The sequence below is a fragment of the Equus caballus genome, chromosome 4 (assembly GCF_041296265.1).
Source record: "Equus caballus isolate H_3958 breed thoroughbred chromosome 4, TB-T2T, whole genome shotgun sequence".
Taxonomy (NCBI): domain Eukaryota; kingdom Metazoa; phylum Chordata; class Mammalia; order Perissodactyla; family Equidae; genus Equus; species Equus caballus.
In genome coordinates this window covers 62887549-62905172 of record NC_091687.1, presented here as the reverse complement: position 1 = coordinate 62905172, position 17624 = coordinate 62887549, and the positions used below count along the sequence as shown (strand labels likewise).

General features: G+C 41.4%; 1 protein-coding gene and 1 pseudogene across 4 annotated transcripts in view; both read right to left on the bottom strand.

Moving 5' to 3' along the window:
- Positions 1–8801, bottom strand: part of TAX1BP1 (Tax1 binding protein 1) — a 78934-nt gene extending 70133 nt beyond the window's left edge. For 2 of the 4 annotated variants that reach the window (XM_001499910.7, XM_005609271.4), the window contains exon 1: positions 7779–8801. The gene's annotated coding sequence lies outside the window, so the exon portion shown is untranslated. Of the gene's footprint in view, positions 1–7481 lie in introns of all 4 variants that reach the window. The other 2 variants (XM_023639425.2, XM_070264723.1) reach the window with 1 other exon arrangement.
- A 7474-nt stretch (positions 8802–16275) lies between these two features.
- On the bottom strand, positions 16276–16861 carry LOC111773089 (AP-2 complex subunit sigma pseudogene; annotated as a pseudogene).
- Between the last annotated feature and the right edge of the window lie 763 nt (positions 16862–17624).

Below are 17624 nucleotides of genomic sequence, written 5' to 3'. Positions count from 1 at the left end.
AAAACCTTTAGAAAATACATACCATTTAATGCAAATTACATGGATATTTGCATGCCATAAGCCTTGAGAAGACATATACGTTTTTAATACTGGAACTCCTCCTTAAAAACGTGATTTTCACTGACAAGTTGAGAAATAACTCATTTACAATATGGCTCAGAAAGTTACATGGCAGTTAAAAACTTTAAAAACCAAAATCAAAAACAAACTCTCATTAAAAATAGAAATACCAGGGGGCTGGCCCCGTGGCCGAGTGGTGAGTGGTTAAGCTCGCGCGCTCCACTGTAGGCGGCCCAGTGTTTCATTAGTTCGAATCCTGGGCGCAGACATGGCACTGCTCATCAAACCACGCTGAGGCAGCGTCCCACATGCCACAACTAGAAGGACGCACAACGAAGAATATACAACTATGTACCGGGGGGCTTTGGGGAGAAAAAGGAAAAAATAAAATCTTTAAAAAAGAAAAGAAAAGAAATACCAGGCCGGCCCAGTGGCAGAGCAGTTAGGTGTGCACGTTCTACTTTGGTGGCCCGGGGTTCACTGGTTTGAATCCCAGGTGCAGACATGGCACCACTTGGCAAACCACGCTGTGGTAGGCGTCCCACATATAAAGTAAAGGAAGATGGGCACAGATGTTAGCTCAGGGTCAGTCTTCCTCAGCAAAAGGAGGAGGATTGGCAGCAGTTAGCTCACGGCTAACCTTCCTCAAAGAAAAAAATAATAGAAATAGCATATAACCCAGCTATCCCATTGCTAAGTATTTATCCAAAAGACTTGAAAACAACAATACAAAGAAAATTATGCACCCCTATGTTCACTGCAGCATTACTCACAATAGCCAAGATGTGGAAGCAACCCAAGTGCCCATTGACTGATCAATGGATAAAGAAGATGTGATATTTATATATACAATGGAATACTACTCAGCCATAAAAAAAAGACGAAATCGTCACATTTGCAACCACATGGATGGACCTTGAGGGTATTATGCTGAGCGAAATAAGCCAGACAAAGACAAACACTGTATGATTTCATTCATATGTGGAATATAAACAAACTTACAGACAAAGAGAACAAATAAGTGGTTACTGGGGGAAGGTGGGTGGAGGGTGGGCACAAGGGGTGAAGGGGCACACTTATATGGTCTATGAGAAATAATAATGTACAACTGAAATTTCACAATGTTATAAGCTATTATGACCACAATTTAGGGGGGAAAAAACTCAACTCTCCTAGACAGCCTAGAGCTCTGCTTCTTTTTGCAACCAAAAGCAAATGAACCTGAGGCGTTCCTATGCTGAACCCTTGAAATTCATCATTTTCCTCTCTAATCTGACCCATCCCCTCCTCTCCCTTGATTCTAGGCTCCTATAACTGATGCTAATCTCTCTGTGCCTGCATTCCTGACCCATGCTCACAATCCCCAGACCAGTGTTTCTCAACCCTGACTACATATTAGAATCATTAGAGGTTTAAAAAAAAAAAAAAAGGCCAGGACAATGACTTTCCAGAAATGGGACATGTGTGTTTTTTTCTTTTAAAGTCTTTCAAAGTAATCTTAATCCTGTATGCAGCAAGTACAGAGAACCACTGCTTAAGACTCTGACCCAACCCAACAACTTAAGTCTCCACTACCACCTCTCACTCATTTCCACAGATGCAGACTTAGGCCTTGGGCTTCTGGTACATGCTTGTTCAGATGTAAAATCTCAGCTAGTCTACTTGAAATAGCTCAGTCTATTTGTTCCTCTCTACTTATACAGATTCCACCCTTTCACTCTGAGTTCAATGATTCTACCTTGATTTCCAGTATTTATGTACCCTTTCCACATATTTACTGCTGAAAAATAATTTACATATTTTTAAATGTATAGTGTCAATGAAAAACATATTGTTGAAAATCTAATATAGATTCAGTGAACACTCACTGGCTTAGTGAACACCAAGTACTGGTGAGAGTGGACTATAAAAATCTGCAAGACTCAAATATTTTCCATATTTTGTTCTCTACTTTTGAGATAAAGGATATAATTGAATATTTACTCAAAAAGGCTATCTACAGTGTGTCACAGACTCAGCACAATCCTTGATTCTACAGTACACATAAGAAACTATGACACTGACCCTACAGTACTTGGTTCTGAGTCATCAAAACAGGAATCTCTGTAATAATGGGGACAACTAGAACAAGATTTTGCTAACCAAATTAATTTACTTAACAAATGAATGAAGTTTCCACAGGGCAACCACAGCAGTAAGACTCTACTCATATTTTAACAATCATTAAGAAGTCTTTATGGGGCTGGCCCCGTGGCCAAGTGGTTAAGGTTGCGCACTCCGCTGCAGGCAGCCCAGTGTTTCGTTGGTTCGAATCCTGGGCGCAGACATGGCACTGCTCATCAAACCACGCTGAGGCAGCGTCCTACATGCCACAACTAGAGGAACCCACAACGAAGAATATACAACTATGTACCGGGGGACTTTGGGGAGAAAGAAGGAAAAAATAAAATCTTTAAAAAAAAAAAAAAAGTCTTTATTACTAAGAAGATCTAGGACAATATGCTTTTACAACTGTTTCTTTTGCTGACTGTTTGAAATCCTAGGGCAATTTTTAAAGTTTTCAAATAACAAGCACTTTGGAAAATATCCACTTTTCTTCTTGTGCATTCTCTGCATCTGTTCTGGTCAAAGTACTGCTTTACTGAAACAATATACTGGACATCCCATAGAGAGACTGTCAATCTTGAACCTGGAAGCCGCTGTGGTAGAATACCAGGCTGGTTGCCTGTTAGCCTCTCCCCATCTAAGGTTTGCTAGGATTCCAAAGTAAAGAGAGTGCATTAAGCAGCAATCCTCCTGTACCTCTGCACTAACAAGAAGGCTTTATTACCAGCAACCCTATTTCACAGATTAACTGTCGATACTCCCCAGGTGATAACCCAAAGCCTTCAGGAAAATGAAAAGGTGGTGTTTACAAACACTGGGAATTCTGCTTTAAAAAACGGAACAGCTATTACTTTGTCTCTTTGAATTGTCTGAGCTAATCTGGGCTCGGGGGATGTCATGATGCTATCGAGTATCTTTTCAAGTCAGTGGCTTTCTAAAGTGGGAAAAGCCCATCAATCCCAGTTTTGAAAAAAAATGTTCACTACTGGTTATAAGATACTAATAAGAGAAACTATAGCTAAATCAATTGAACCAACCTGTTAGACAGAACTACCAAAACTGAGGCAAGAGAATCAGTAACATTTTTCTATGAAGAGAGTGAATATTTACGTTTCTCTGAGGGAGATATTCAGTAAGGAGAAAATAAGGCTGGCTTAGAATGAGTTTCTCATGTTTTTAATTAAAAGCAGTTTAAGAATGACATTTTTCTATCTTCAAACTTAACATGTTTCCTAAAGTAAACTAAATCAACAAAGCTGTAATTATTCGTTATAAAACAAGGCAGTGAAGTCTAAACTTTTGTTTAACCTCAATTACAAGAGTATTTTTAAAATCCAAAATCCAACCTCACACTTTTACTTCAATGAAAAGTGTTTAAGATATAAAATAGCTTGAAGGTATACACATATTTATATATGTATATATGCCTATAAATGCATCAAAAGGGACTCAAAAAGTACTCATCATGCACTTAATAGTCTTTACTCATGAGAGAAATGTGTGAAAAGAGGATTTAAGACTAAAGGTTAATTCAGTTGATTGTTTGAATTTTTACAGTGTATACAAATGTATTATTTTCATTGTCTTAAACATACTAACACAAAATTTTATTTTTAAACCCTCCTCCCCAAATTCAAGTTTTTAGTAGAAGACCCTAACATCAGACTTTAAATATAATCACGACGCTTATAAACCTGAAGAGTAAGAAAATTTGTGATCATCCTATTAACCTTCTTAATCTCTCTCCAACACTCCAACCTCTTCAAAAATTTCAGTGTGATAACTACAGAAATATTTTATAAAAGTCATTCCACTCCCATTAATCTTTTTTTATTAAATTCCAATATATTTTCTAGTCATAAAAAAGTTAACATGGGGGCTGGCCCCGTGGCCGAGTGGTTAAGTTTGCGCGCTCCGCTGCAGGCGGCCCAGTGTTTCGTTGGTTCGAATACTGGGCGCGGACATGGCACTGCTCATCAGACCACGCTGAGGCAGCGTCCCACATGCCACAACTAGAAGAACCCACAACGAAGAATACACAACTATGTACCGGGGGGCTTTGGGGAGAAAAAAGGAAAAAATAAAATCTTAAAAAAAAAAAAAAAAGTTAACATGGATAAATGTAATCTAAATGTAATTACAATATGAATCAACCCATTTTAAATAGTAAAATAAAATTTCTAATTTCCATATGTTCCTCTGTTTCACTCCTCACACGGATAAGCAATGGAGTGAAAAGACTGGCAAGCTTATAAAAATGCTGAAATTCACTCAGAATGCCAATGTATCAAGATGACTTACAGGCAGATTTATACACTACACATGCGCACGCATGCACGCACAAACACACACACACCCCACCCAGTGAGAAGTAATGTGCAAAGTCACTGCATCACCTTGTGGTAATACTTGGAAGTGTAGCTCCACTAACATCCTGATAAAAAGAACAAACTGTTGCCTCAACTGGAGAAAGGAAATACAGCCGCTACACACAAAGGGAAGCAGAAGCCCCTCTACCATAACAAATTTTGCTCCCATTCTCTCAAGTACATCTCCAGAAGCATGGGTACATTAAGATGCAAGCCAAGACTAAGTAAAAACTTTCCAGTCAAGAATTAAAGGACCAGTCACATTTGGCTGGGATACCAAGTCTGGAATGCACATGCATGCTGCTGGCAGTGCCCTCTTCTAGGCTTCCTACTATATGGCCTCCCAGAGTTCTAACATCTCTAGAGTTCCTTTGCCTATATCATGCTGTAAACTTTACACTATGAACTCTTTGGTCTAAAATCCAATTTTGTTATTTTGGGGTTTCATCAATGTCCAAAGAAAAGATAAATACTATGCAGTGGGCACTCAAGTATCTAGCTAAAATAAACGTGGGGCGGAAGACATTTCAATGTTGTCTTTACTTCTTCCTCTCAGTACTTTTTCAAGCCTAAAATAGATCTGGCTTTTGTGGTAGTATTTTACCAGTAGCTCTTGATCCTTATTTTACTTGTCTGGCCCAAAAATGTAAGTCTTAGTCAATTACAGTAGAAAATAGACCATACTAAGAACTTCTGTGCATTAAACGTTACAGAATCAAATTAGGCTTTTTAATTTGGAATATTTTATATAATTTGCCAGTTCTAACAATTAGAATTCAAAAAGGAAATAAGGTAATTTTGTTCTGTATAATAATATGATTATGGTGATTGTATTTTTTTTTTCCCAAAGCCCTTATCAGTTAAAGAGGCTGAAGTAATTACACATACTAAGTGAAATATCCTAATGTCCAGGGTTTGCTTTAAAAACTCTAACGGAAAAAATAAATGTGTTGGAGGTGGTAATAAAACAAGATTAGCAAAATGATGGTTCCTTTTACTGTTCGTTCTCCTTTTGTGTATGTTTGAAAATTTCCATAACAAAAGTTAGTGAAACTAGATCAAATAAACAAAGATTAGTAATAAAAACTCCATGTATGACCACTGCAACAGAAACACATCACATGTACTGGTTGACAAACTTAGTGAACGTTTATTAAATCTTCAGCTAAAAATAGGTGAACTTTTAAAATTATCTCCAAACTTCAGTCCTACAGGACACAAAAACATCTGAAGGGAAAATTATGCCTGAGAGTCTAACAGTTCCCAATTATTCATACTTTAGCTCAAACAAAGACCAGGTGGTATATAGACCAGAAAAATGTTACAGGCAAACTTTCTGGGATCCCGGCAGAAGCCAAGCCACCAATCTGTTAATTTGCACTCTTACAGACATCCCTATCTCCAGAACTCCTTACACATGAGTGCCACTACACTCTGCCCAGCTGTCACTCACACTACTTTTATTTACTTTTTAAGTTGTTTTAAAAGTTGGTTTCTAAAAAGCTATGATCGTGGCCCATACATAATAGAGGGGAGGGAATTTTTATCTTCTTCTAAGGGTTTATTTGGAGCAAAATAAACTTTAAAAAGCCAGAAGTGCATACAGCCAAAGTTTTACTCAGTAATATCCAAATTCCAAAAGAATACAAGCCAATAAACTTCCCATGTGAGATAATTCCCCCAAAGAGGTAGAAAAGGACCATCGTTAGGATCTTTCATAAATATTTAACACCATTAAAAAGGGTGAAACTTAGAATTCCAAAACACCTATTACTTTGTTAAGGAAAAGATATTTACTGGTTAAGTCTAAAAACAAATGGCTCAGCCATAATTGTAAACAGAGGTGTGCAATTTAAGAATATGATGACTAGAAAATAAAAACTACAATAGGATGTTCTTTGAACTTGCAAAAAAGAAAAACCTAGTAAGTCATTTCTAACATAATCAAGCAATCCTTCAAGAAATCACGTCTACCAGCGACAAGAACAGAACGAAGGCCTGGCCTCCGCCCCTTCTCCATACCCGAACAGCACTTCGAGGGCAATCAGCCCACTTTGAGATTAACAAGTTACTCAAAAAACCTCTTTAAATGCTTTTGGAATCGAGCACCAGAATTATAATTAGCGATTGTTCGTGCACAGTTCGTAGAAATTTTGCAATCAGTGCAATGCAGAGAGTTGAAAAATTAAGATGTATTTTCCCATCTAAATCCCTGACACAACAGCAATTCATAACTACTTTGTGAAACCTAAAACTTAGTATATGTAGAAAGTCAAATGCCAGTGTTTTCAAACAAAACTATTACCAATATGGCAATACATATTTATCAATAGTTTTCTACACATATACACATACATGCACACACACACACACACACACACACACACCCTAATCCCTAACAAAGATTCCCCGAAGCGACGAGCGCATGTCGCGCCTGTCGGGACTTGTCCAACAACCCGCGGACCTGCGGGGTGTTGGGCGATGGGGAGAAAGAGTTGTGGAATCAAGAAAAGTTGCCTAAGCAAAAAAAGATGTGACGCTCCTGGAAAGATTTTTTAAGGTCCCTTCGAGCACCAGGCGGAGGGGCCACTCATACACTGACGAAGAAGAGCGGTCACTAAGCGCGCAGCCCAGGCGAAGTCGCAGATCAGGCCAGAAGAGCTAACTCCGCCCGCGGCCCCCAACGGAGGCGGCGCAGGGAGTCTCCGCCTCCTCCTCCGCCTCCAGGGCGACTCAAACCAAAACACTTGGGTTTCACTCCGCACCGAAAACCCGAGCGTCCTTTCCGGACTCGGTCCAGATGTTTTCCCAAGCTCACCTACGCCGGCCGCAAACCGGGCGACCGCAAAACGCTCACCCTAGAGCTGAGCCTTGGGCAAGAGAGTTTCTTCCTCGGGGGTCACCCGCGTCCCTCGCCCCCCGCCAAAGGGACCACGTTCCACGCACCTCCCAAATCGGAAAGGCCTATATCCCGGGGCCTCCCGGCCGTGGGGGACGGGCACCCGTCGCTTTTTCCAACTCCACTGCTAACCGAGGTCACCCACGCCCCCGTCACAATCGCAGTCCGGGAGGAAAGGTTTGTCCTTGGGAAGGAAAGCATCACAGTTTGGCAGCATCGTCACCACAGAGACCGGCCAGGCCCCGAGACTCCAGGGGCTGGGGGGTGTATCACAAGCCCACAAAGAGCTCCAGCGGGGGTCTGCCTCGCACAAGGCGCTGGGGGGAGCTGGGGAAGGCGCTTACCAGTGAGAGGCTCCCGGACAGAGCGGGAGCGTCAGAGAGGCTTCCGAGCCTGAGCGACCATCAGCCGCCGAACCTCTTCCGCCACCACTGCCTCTCTCCACCGACCGGCTACACCTCTCTTCAGGGCCAAAAGCCGGCGCCACGTCACTTCCGCGTATGGGGCCCGCCCCTTCCGCCGCCGCCGCTGCGCTGGGTTGGCTGGGCGCGTCCGCTGAAACATTGTTTCGGGCCCCGCGGCCCTTGCTAGCCCCGCGGCCAGCGGGCGGCCGTTGGACGCAAACAGGTCTAGGTTGGCCTTTTCCCTCGGCCCGGCTCCTCCTTCTCTTTTTGGGCCTCGCCGTTTTCTTTCAGAGAGCTAGTTGCAGCCAAACAGGGTCCGTTTGGATTTGCATTTTTTATTATATAATTTTCTCTTTGACCGGAAAGTTAAGTAACTTACCACTTAGATGGAACGGGTAGCCCAGAGGTTTGAACTGTTCCCATGTCATTGCCTGGATCTTAAAAATGTGTCTAAGCGAATCCTTTATTTTATAAACCAGAAAGTAGAGAACCATAGAAGTGAGGGAGCGACCTCACGGTTAGGGCTGCAACCCTAACCCCGAGGCTCTCTCCCAACTCCTGGTCCAGTCCCGTGCTTGTTTGGTTTCGTTCCCTGTAAAACGGCGGTTTCTCCTTTTCACTTCTGATGCTCTCTGATTCTGTTTCCCCTTGATCCAGCCGTGGCCTCTTTCTACCCGCATTGCTGTGGATTAACTGCTTTTGTTCTCTGTGTTATTTTGTGTGTGTGAGTTTTGTCCTGTATTCTGTTCAATCATAATTTCTAAAGTCACTTTTGGCTGTCACTATATCTTAACTTCCTATAGGAGGCTTACAGTTTGAATCCTAACTCCACGGAAGCAATGTGTTGTGATGTAATTCATCGTATTCCTGTGTTGCCGTAAAACCCTGATAAAATTTGCAGTATCACCAGTGAAGAAAGAATAATAAGTTAGATCACATTAAACGTTGAAGCACCTTCTCAGTATAGAACGTACAACATCCTCTTTCAAATCCTTTCGTCTTCGCTTCCCAGTATTTAATATGACGGCACCTTCGATAATATAGGTTCTCAATATTTGCTGACTGATTTGTTTCATATATACGAAATCTTTGAACTTGGTCTCGTTCTGTGTATCCTACTTGATCTTAGAATTTCAGAAGAATCTTTATAGGTCATTAGACCCAACCTTCTTATTTTACAGGTGAAGAAAAAGATGTGATAGTCATTGTCAGTAACGACTAGCGTCGCTGCCAGCAACCTTATAGTAATGCAAAATAACTGTGTCCCTTAAGAAATATAAATATAGCAGTTAACTTTATAAGCACAGTTTTCCAGAGGTGTCACTCTATTTTTTAATCACATTACGTATTTACATGTAATAAATTTCTAGTTACCACCAATTTTCAGTTAGTGAAATCAGAAAAACAATATGCTTAATAAAAGCCATAATTGGAAAATATTTTTATTTTCTTGTTTTTAGTAATTTTTTGAGATTTTAGATCTTATTTTCCCCACAAAGGTATTTGTTTAACAACTGTACCTTGCTTTAATCCTTTTAACAATGATGTTGAGCCAGGTGGATTTCAGAATTCAGAATTTTTCAGACTTTAGGAAAGTGTACTTTGTTATATGACATCCCACAAGGGCTGGGGCAGCACTCCAGAATCAAGTTAACATTTTTTTCAGGAAAACTTATGACTATCACACTACTAAGTAGGATAAATGAAGTGTATAGACTTACTTCAGTTCAGATCAGGTTTTGCCTCTTTGCCACTGTGAATTTAGACCAAGTCAAGTTTTTTGGGGGTTTTTTGAGGAAGATTAGCCCTGAGCTAACATCTGCCAATCCTCCTCTTTTTGCTGAGGAAGACTGGCCCTGAGCTAATATCTATGCCCATCTTCCCCTACTTTATATGTGGGACGCCTGCCACAGCATGGCTTGCCAAGTGGTGCCACGTCCGCCCCCAGGATCCGAACCAGCAAACCCTGGGCTGCCGAAGTGGAACGTGCGCACTTAACCGCTGTGCCACCAGGCCGGCCCCTAGACCAAGTCAGGTTTTATTGACAAATGAGTTTAGGTCAGAATAGGTTTTGCCACCAAATGTTAAAAAACATTTGATTTTCAAAGCTTTTTGGATTTCAAAATAGTGAATAAGGGATTGTAGACCTGTTCAGAGAATTATTGAAAAGTAAATCCCTCAGCATACCATGATATTTCTGGAGCAATTACAATTTCAAAGAATTTCTTGGCAGTTGTCCTAACCTATCACATCACGTACCACCTACTCTATGTTTTTATTGGGAAAATATCTAAAAGACACTGTTCCTCTATTAGAAGAACTTATGATAACAAAGGGAAGAAAATAAATGAATTCATGAAAACATAGGTGACTAAAGTATAAAATGTAGTATAAAAATAAAATTAAAAATGATAAGAAAGGATAAGATATTCAGAGATGGGAGACTTCAGTTTAGGCTTGTGTGAGCAGGACACTTTCTTTGAGGAGGTAGGCCTCAACTGTTAAGTAGGGTTTTTTGGGGTTTTTTTTCATTTTTGAGGAAGATTAGCTCTGAGCTAACATCTGCTGCCAATCCTCCTCTTTTTGCTGAGGAAGACTGGCCCTGAGCTAATGTCCGTGCCCATCTTCATCTACTTTATATGTGGGATGCCTGCCACAGCATGGCTTGCCAAGTGGTGCCATGTCTGCACCCAGGATCCCAACCGGTGAACCCCGGGCTGCCAAGAAGCAGAAGAACAAACTTAACCGCTGCGCCACCGGGCTGGCCCCTGAGTGGGGTATTGATGAAGAGACAGAAGGAAGACTTTCAAGTCAGGATGTAAGAGCTCGAGAAAATGAGTTAGGTGAGGAGAAGACTGTTAACAAAAAATAATTCCCATACACAAGCTACACTGCTTTCTGAGATCAGAAAAGGTACAGAAAGGGCTCATGTAGAGAAAATAATTAAAAAGGCACAAATGGGACAATTAGGTGGTACAAAATGGGTTGAAAGTTAGAAAAATTGAGTTCAAATAGGCATGTTCTAGAAATATTACAGGTTTTGAAAGCAAGTAAAATGAGTTGTTCTCGCCTTTCAGAGCAGTGATTTTCTTTGGTGTTTTTATTAAAGATTCTTTTGCCAGAAATTATTCTTCCTTAAAAAATAATATATCTGTGAACCTTTGTTTTTTAAAAAAAGAGCTTTTAAAGATGGGATTTGAATAATGGTAGGTTTTGGACAGACAGAAAAAGGGAGGATTCAAAACACTTTAAAACAGACTTGTTTATTTTCTCTTACCCTGTGTTAGGAGATAGTTTTGGTGTACTGCTTGCTCCTTATGACTTCCCTACCATTGCTCTCTCAGATGTTTGTAAAAACTTTGCTCCTTTGAGGCGCTTGTCAATCAGCTATAACCCCCCCTTTCCTCCTTGTTGCTGTCATCTGCTGATCTCCAAGTCACTCTTCCTCATTCACTGAAGACTCACCTGGTACCCAGCCTTCCTCTCCATTCTAAGCCCCTCAGTGTCACTCAATGAGATTAAAATTAAAAGGCCAACATCCTGGCCTTTTAATTTCTTGAATCCCTCGTCTCCGTTAATCTCCTTCACTCCACTCCAGAGGTCTATTTCCATGCTCGTACTTGGACTGTTTCACCTTCAAAATCGAGCATCTTGCTCTTTGACAGCAACCTCGTATTCTCCTAACTTGCTTATTCAAATAAGCCCACTGTATCTATTTTTCAGTCTCATTGGGATCTCTAATCCGTTGAGCTTTTTTTCCTTTGAATACTTTTCTCATAATCCAACTCAGAGTCCATGGACTATCATTAACATAATTTCCAGTACCCTAAAATCCCTTGATTTTTCATCTTGCAGATTAAGTGCAATTTCCTACAACAAACATGTTACAGACTCTCTGGTCATCATATGCTTAACCACTAAAGGTTACGTCTGAAAATACTAAGCAAAAACTTTGGCATTAAAATTGGGTGTCTTGGGAAGTTTCTTGCACTATCAAGGAGAGAAACTATGTAATTCACGATATTAAGAAACAGAGCCTGCAGAGGTTTATGCTTTAGTTAGACCTTTGCCCCTCCTCACTCCTAACAGTGTTCTTGTTCCTTGTGCAACCCAGAGGTCACTGGAATGTAAATATTCTCTAACCTCCCTTCCTTATCTTACAGAGAAGAGTAATAGCCAGCATAGTACTTTGAATTCTTAAGGTATTTAAGTCAACAAGTTTCTTTCCTCCCGGTGTTTTTAATTACATACCTTTCATTTTTTTGAGTCACTTGCATATCAATGGCAATTAAAGTTAATAAAAGTTATTTTAAGAAATGTCATCAAGATAATTTTTTAAAGTTTTAATTTTAACAAAGCCTGAATCAATATTTTAGGTTAAAATGCGATTTCATTTCCACAGATCCCCTCCCACCTTCTCAGGAACTCTACATCATCTTTCTTATATTTCAGCTCTCCATCTTCACTGGATATTTCCCATTGTCTTTTCAACATGCTCATCTCTTCCATTTAATTTTTTCAAAATTCTCCAGCTCCATACTTCCCTCCAGCTACTACTGTCTTTTGTCGTCACCTTCACAAGCAAACTTCTCACTACTAAAAAGAATTGTCTATATTCCACTCTGTTATTTCCTAACCTTTCTTACTCCATTCTGGATGCTGCCCCCATCACATCAAAACAGGTTGCATTAATATAGTAAGGTGCATAATATACACTAGACAGGCAAATCCATCTTAACATTCATGTGCATCCTGTGGATGCTAACCTGGTGTCTGACCGTATTCCGTGATTTGCCTGGGACTCAAAAGATCCATGAAAAGGGGGGCTGGCCCCGTGGCTGAGTGGTTAAGTTCGCGCACTCCGCTGCAGGCGGCCCAGTGTTTCGTTGGTTCAAATCCTGGGCGCGGACATGGCACTGCTCATCAGGCCACGCTGAGGCGGCACCCCACATGCCACAACTAGAAGGACCCACAATGAAGAATATACAACTATGTACTGGGGGCTTTGGGGAGAAAAAGGAAAAAAATAAAATCTTTAAAAAAAAAAAAAAAAAAGATCCATGAAAAGGAATTTGAATTTCGTCCGTGATTGGAGAGTTCCATCATTTCCCTGATTGATACCCAGCCAACTTTATAAAACATTAAAACATTTCTGAGGGGCTTAAAATTTGGAGTAGGGGGAGGGAATTTGGGGATTATTGTCATGCCTATTATCAATTTGTTGCCTCTCAGTTCTAAATGCACCCTTTTTGCCTTGCTGCCATGCCGAGAAAATGCATCCAGGACCTTTGAATATTTTTCCTTGCCAGCTGGCATGATATTAAGCTTTGTCAGTAGGAAGTGCTAGAGAGATACTGAAAGAGGAAAGGATTTTGTTTCCTGGTTCTTGTATACTCACTCAACAGACTCCTGCAGCATGTATGACTTCTCCAGTGTCCATCTACTGCAGCCTGCTCAGCTTTCCCAGTGTCCAGCTCCGCAGTGCCTGGGGCTTAGGTCGCTGATCCCTGCAGTGCATGGTAGCTAGCGGCACCCAGCAACTTTACCCCCAGTCTTCCCCTCTGGGCAGTTGTATGGCAGAGTGCCTGCAGTGAAATCATTCTCCATGAACAACTTTCCCCAGAACCCTAGAGGGCAAATTTCCAACAAGTTCCAGAAGGCAGATTTCCAGCAAGATGCAGAGGGCAGATTGCCAGCAAGTTCCACATAGTGGCTGTCCAGCAAGTTCCAGAAGGTGGACTTCTGGCAAGTTCCAGAGGGTGAATTTCTAGCAAGTTCCAACAGCTCAGCAACACAAGGACTTCTCTCTGAGATTCTCTGTGGGACTTCTTCATTCAGTGATCCATAGCCGTGCCGTCTGCAAGGTCTGGATCTCAGCCCTGGAGGTGCTCTTGCCTGGGCATGTATGTCAACCATGGAGATAGTGTCTGCTCCTTATATCTGCTATTCTTAAAGTCTTTAGAGTTCTCTGTACTCCTTACTAGTCTGGTTACTCCAGTCCCCTGCTATAGTTAATAACTCTTTATATTAAACTTTCCCTGTTCAAATCACTGTGTGGTTTCTCTCTACTGATTGGACCCAGACTGACACAATCACTATTTCCCTTCCTTTAGCTCCATAGGTAGAACCTGTCTTGATTATTTTTCCTTCTTCTCCTTAAGTAATTGTTAAATGAGTTAATTTAGTTCTGACCAGCTAGGGTTATTGCCATGTAGCTCTTTGTTGTATTGCAATTTTGTACTGCTATTTGATGTTAATTATGATGCATAGAGGCTAGAATTTCTTCCGTAACATAGTTTAGGTTGTAGAATTCAAGGAATGATGATTTATTACCATTTAACATTGGGTTTCCTAGATGAAAGAAATGCTTTTATTCTCAGAAGAGGCCATCCTATGATGAGCCTGCCATGAGGACACAGGGAAAAATGAAATTATTACTAAGTACTTATGTTGAGTGTCTTTAGAAAGTGACTTATAATACATTTTATCAGTTAATTGTGAAAATTGCCTTTTGAGATTGGTTAGTGTGATATAGCAAGTTCTAAGATGCTAAGAATAGACAAAATTCCCCTTCTTGAATTCTTCCTTTTCTACACTTTTCTCTCTCTTTCAGGTGCCCTTTCCCAGATTCAACAAACCCTACCTGCTCAGGCACCAGGCAGTTTTTCTTGTCCAGGAAAAAAAAAGAAACTGAGTCTCAATATTAATCCCTATGACTGTGAGGGACTTAATCCAAATATGAGGATCTCAAAATAAGGCTTGTAAGCATAAAGCAATGAGCCTGTCTTGAGAGTTTTTCACGCATCCATGGGGACAATCTCTTTAAGGAAGGGATCCTCCTTGTGCTTTTTAAATCACACTCGCTGTCATTCCAGGAGAACCTTCCTCTACCCCATATCCTCTTCCAACTATCATCCTATTTTTCTTCATGTCTTCCCAACTTAACCTCTTTAAAGACCAATATATATGACAAGGTAATATATTTAAGAGAATAACCTATTTTTTTCTTGGTATTTTCCCCTTCTATAGCTTGCCACTTTCCCAAACGTTGCCCCCTATCAAACTCATAGTTTTGTTGCCTTAAGGAGGGATATAGAAGGGAAATATTTCTGTGTCTGTTTCCAAAATCTCAAGCCCCAAAACAGGGAGAAGATTTAGGCCACAGAGCACATGGCTTGAAGAGAAGCCAGGAGCAGGGGGATAATCGTGGAGGGAGAAAATATAGCATCCTCCCCAACTCTAGAAATAGATTTCTCTGGGCTGGAGAAACGTGGAAGAGTATATCTAGGTGGACAAAATCCCCCAGCCTGTCTAACCTTCCTGGGTCTCCAAACATCCCCTGCCCCATCTTAGTACTGAGTAATATTCTAAAATCCTGACAAAACTGGAATTAGGGGACTCAGAAATTGCATTGGTGAAATGTATCAATATGTTTTTCTACAGACTTGAGTTCTGTAAAATATTCATTCTCTACATGTTCATTAACCTTACATCCCCACTTCTTCACTGACCATTCTTTCTTCACCTCATGCAAAGTGCTCACCTCTACCAGTCCACTGAAAGGTCCTATGATAAGCTCATCAATAACCCTCAGATTTGCCAACTTTCCCAATTTTCAATTCTCAGACCTTACCCCACAGACTTTTCAACCAAGAAATCAATATTATTGACACAATTGTCCACTCCTTCTTTCTTGAAGCATTTTCCTACATCCTCTCTGTGACACAATTGCAGCCTAGTCTTTCTTTTTTTTGAAAACTCATCAATTTCATTTGCAGGCTTCTCATTTTGCAGTTGCCCCTAAAAATACTGATCTTCCTCAGAGCCTAGCCTTCTGTCCTTTGGGTTTTAAATCATTTCCTATTATTAGTGCATATTTTCAATTGCTAAATATACTAGTACTTTTGTTAATAACTACCAGAGCTATATCTCCAGCCCAGGCTTTCCTCCTGACATCAGCCCCATATAGACATTGCCAATGGGGTGTCACACAAATATCTTAAACTCAGTGTTTCTTAAAGTGGATTTGTAATCCTTTCCTCACCTCACCCCCGCTTCACCTTTACTTACCTTCTGTACCAATCAAGTTCCTGGCAGTAAACAGATTACACACTCAAGAAGTCACTGAAGAGAGGTTAGTGAAGGGTTTAAGAGTTTCAGTAAGGGTTTGCTAGCAACAGAGAAGAAGCTGTTATCCCTGCTTGTCCTAAGGGTGCTACCTGCATATGGAGGAAGGGCTGCCTGACAGAAGCTGTGGCCACACCCATTACCAAACTGTGACCTGTCTCCATAATCTCCTGCTAACACCAACCCGTTGGCCAAACCCAACCAGAAAACAGGTCAGCTTTGTTTTTTGTTTTTTCACGTGAGGACCACAGGTTTATTAGGGGCTCCACGCATGCACACTGGCAGCATCACGTGACAACGGCATGGTTACTCAGTACACACAAGATGGCCTCCACCAGCTGTTAGGTCTCAGAGGCAGTGGGGTACAGTCTCCTCCCTTGTGGCCCAGACCCAGCAGGATGCCTTCCTCCTGGGCACCTGAGGGAGGGGGTTGCTGGAGGTGAGCTTCAGGCCTGGACTCCAGGAACTGCAGCATCAGTGGCTGTTTCAGCACCTTCATCCAGCTGGTCTTGCGGATCTTGGTAGCCCAAAACATCTCATCCACGACTGTATAAACTTTGTAGAAGTTGAACACCAGGCCTAATTCACAGACATTGTGGAAATACTTGTTTAAGACCTCAACGAAGTGGTGGATGGCCTCTAGGTGTGCCAGGTTGTTGTCATTGACGTCGACGCAGATGCAGAAGTAGAGGCCAGAGTAGAAGTAGTAAATGATCTTAAGTTTCAGAACTGCACAAAGTTGGTGTGTTTAGGATCTTGGATGGTGATCATGGTGGTGTGCACCTCCTCCATCAACTTCTGTTTCTCATCATCATCAAACTGCGTGTACCACTTGGTCAGGCACGTCTTGCCCATCTGGTTCTGGATGAGGGTGAAGCAGACCATGAAACTAGACGTCAAAGGATCCCAGGTGATTCAGTCCACAAAAGTCGGCTTCCTGTGACACAAAGTAGTAGGGTAAAGGATGGAGAATAGCTCTGGTGGAGCAAATGGAGAATCACCAGCACATTGACTCAATGAACAGCACCACCAACGATCTAGTCTCTCTGGCCAGGAACATGGGAGTTTTTCTCAACTCCTCTCTCTTACTTATTCTACTATATCCAACCAGTCACCAAAACTTGTACATGTTACTTTCTGAATGTTTTTCACATTCATCCCTTCCTTGCCATTCCCTACCAGTGTTCCAGCTCAGGTCTTTGTCTCTTCTCATCTTGATAAATGCATGCATCTCTTATCTGTCTCTCAGCTTCTAGCTTCAAACCATCCCCACACCATCCCTTCACACTGCTACTGAAGTTATCTTTCTAAAAAGCTAATCTCTAAGCCCTTTTTTCTTTTTGAGGAAGATTAGCCCTGAGCTAACATCTGCTGCCAATCCTCCTCTTTTTGCTGAGGAAGACTGGCCCTGAGCTAACATCCATGCCCATCTTCCTCCACTTTATATGTGGGACGCCTACCACAGCGTGGCTTACAAAGCAGTGCCATGTCCACACCAGGGATCTGAACCGACAAACCCCAAGCTGCTGAAGCAGAAAGTGTGCACTTTGCTGCTCCACCGGGCCAGCCCCTCTCTAAGCACTTTAATGGCAGGCCTTTCCCCCTAATTTTTAATTTTCCCTCCAGCTTTTAATTTAAAATTTGTAAATTAATTACCAA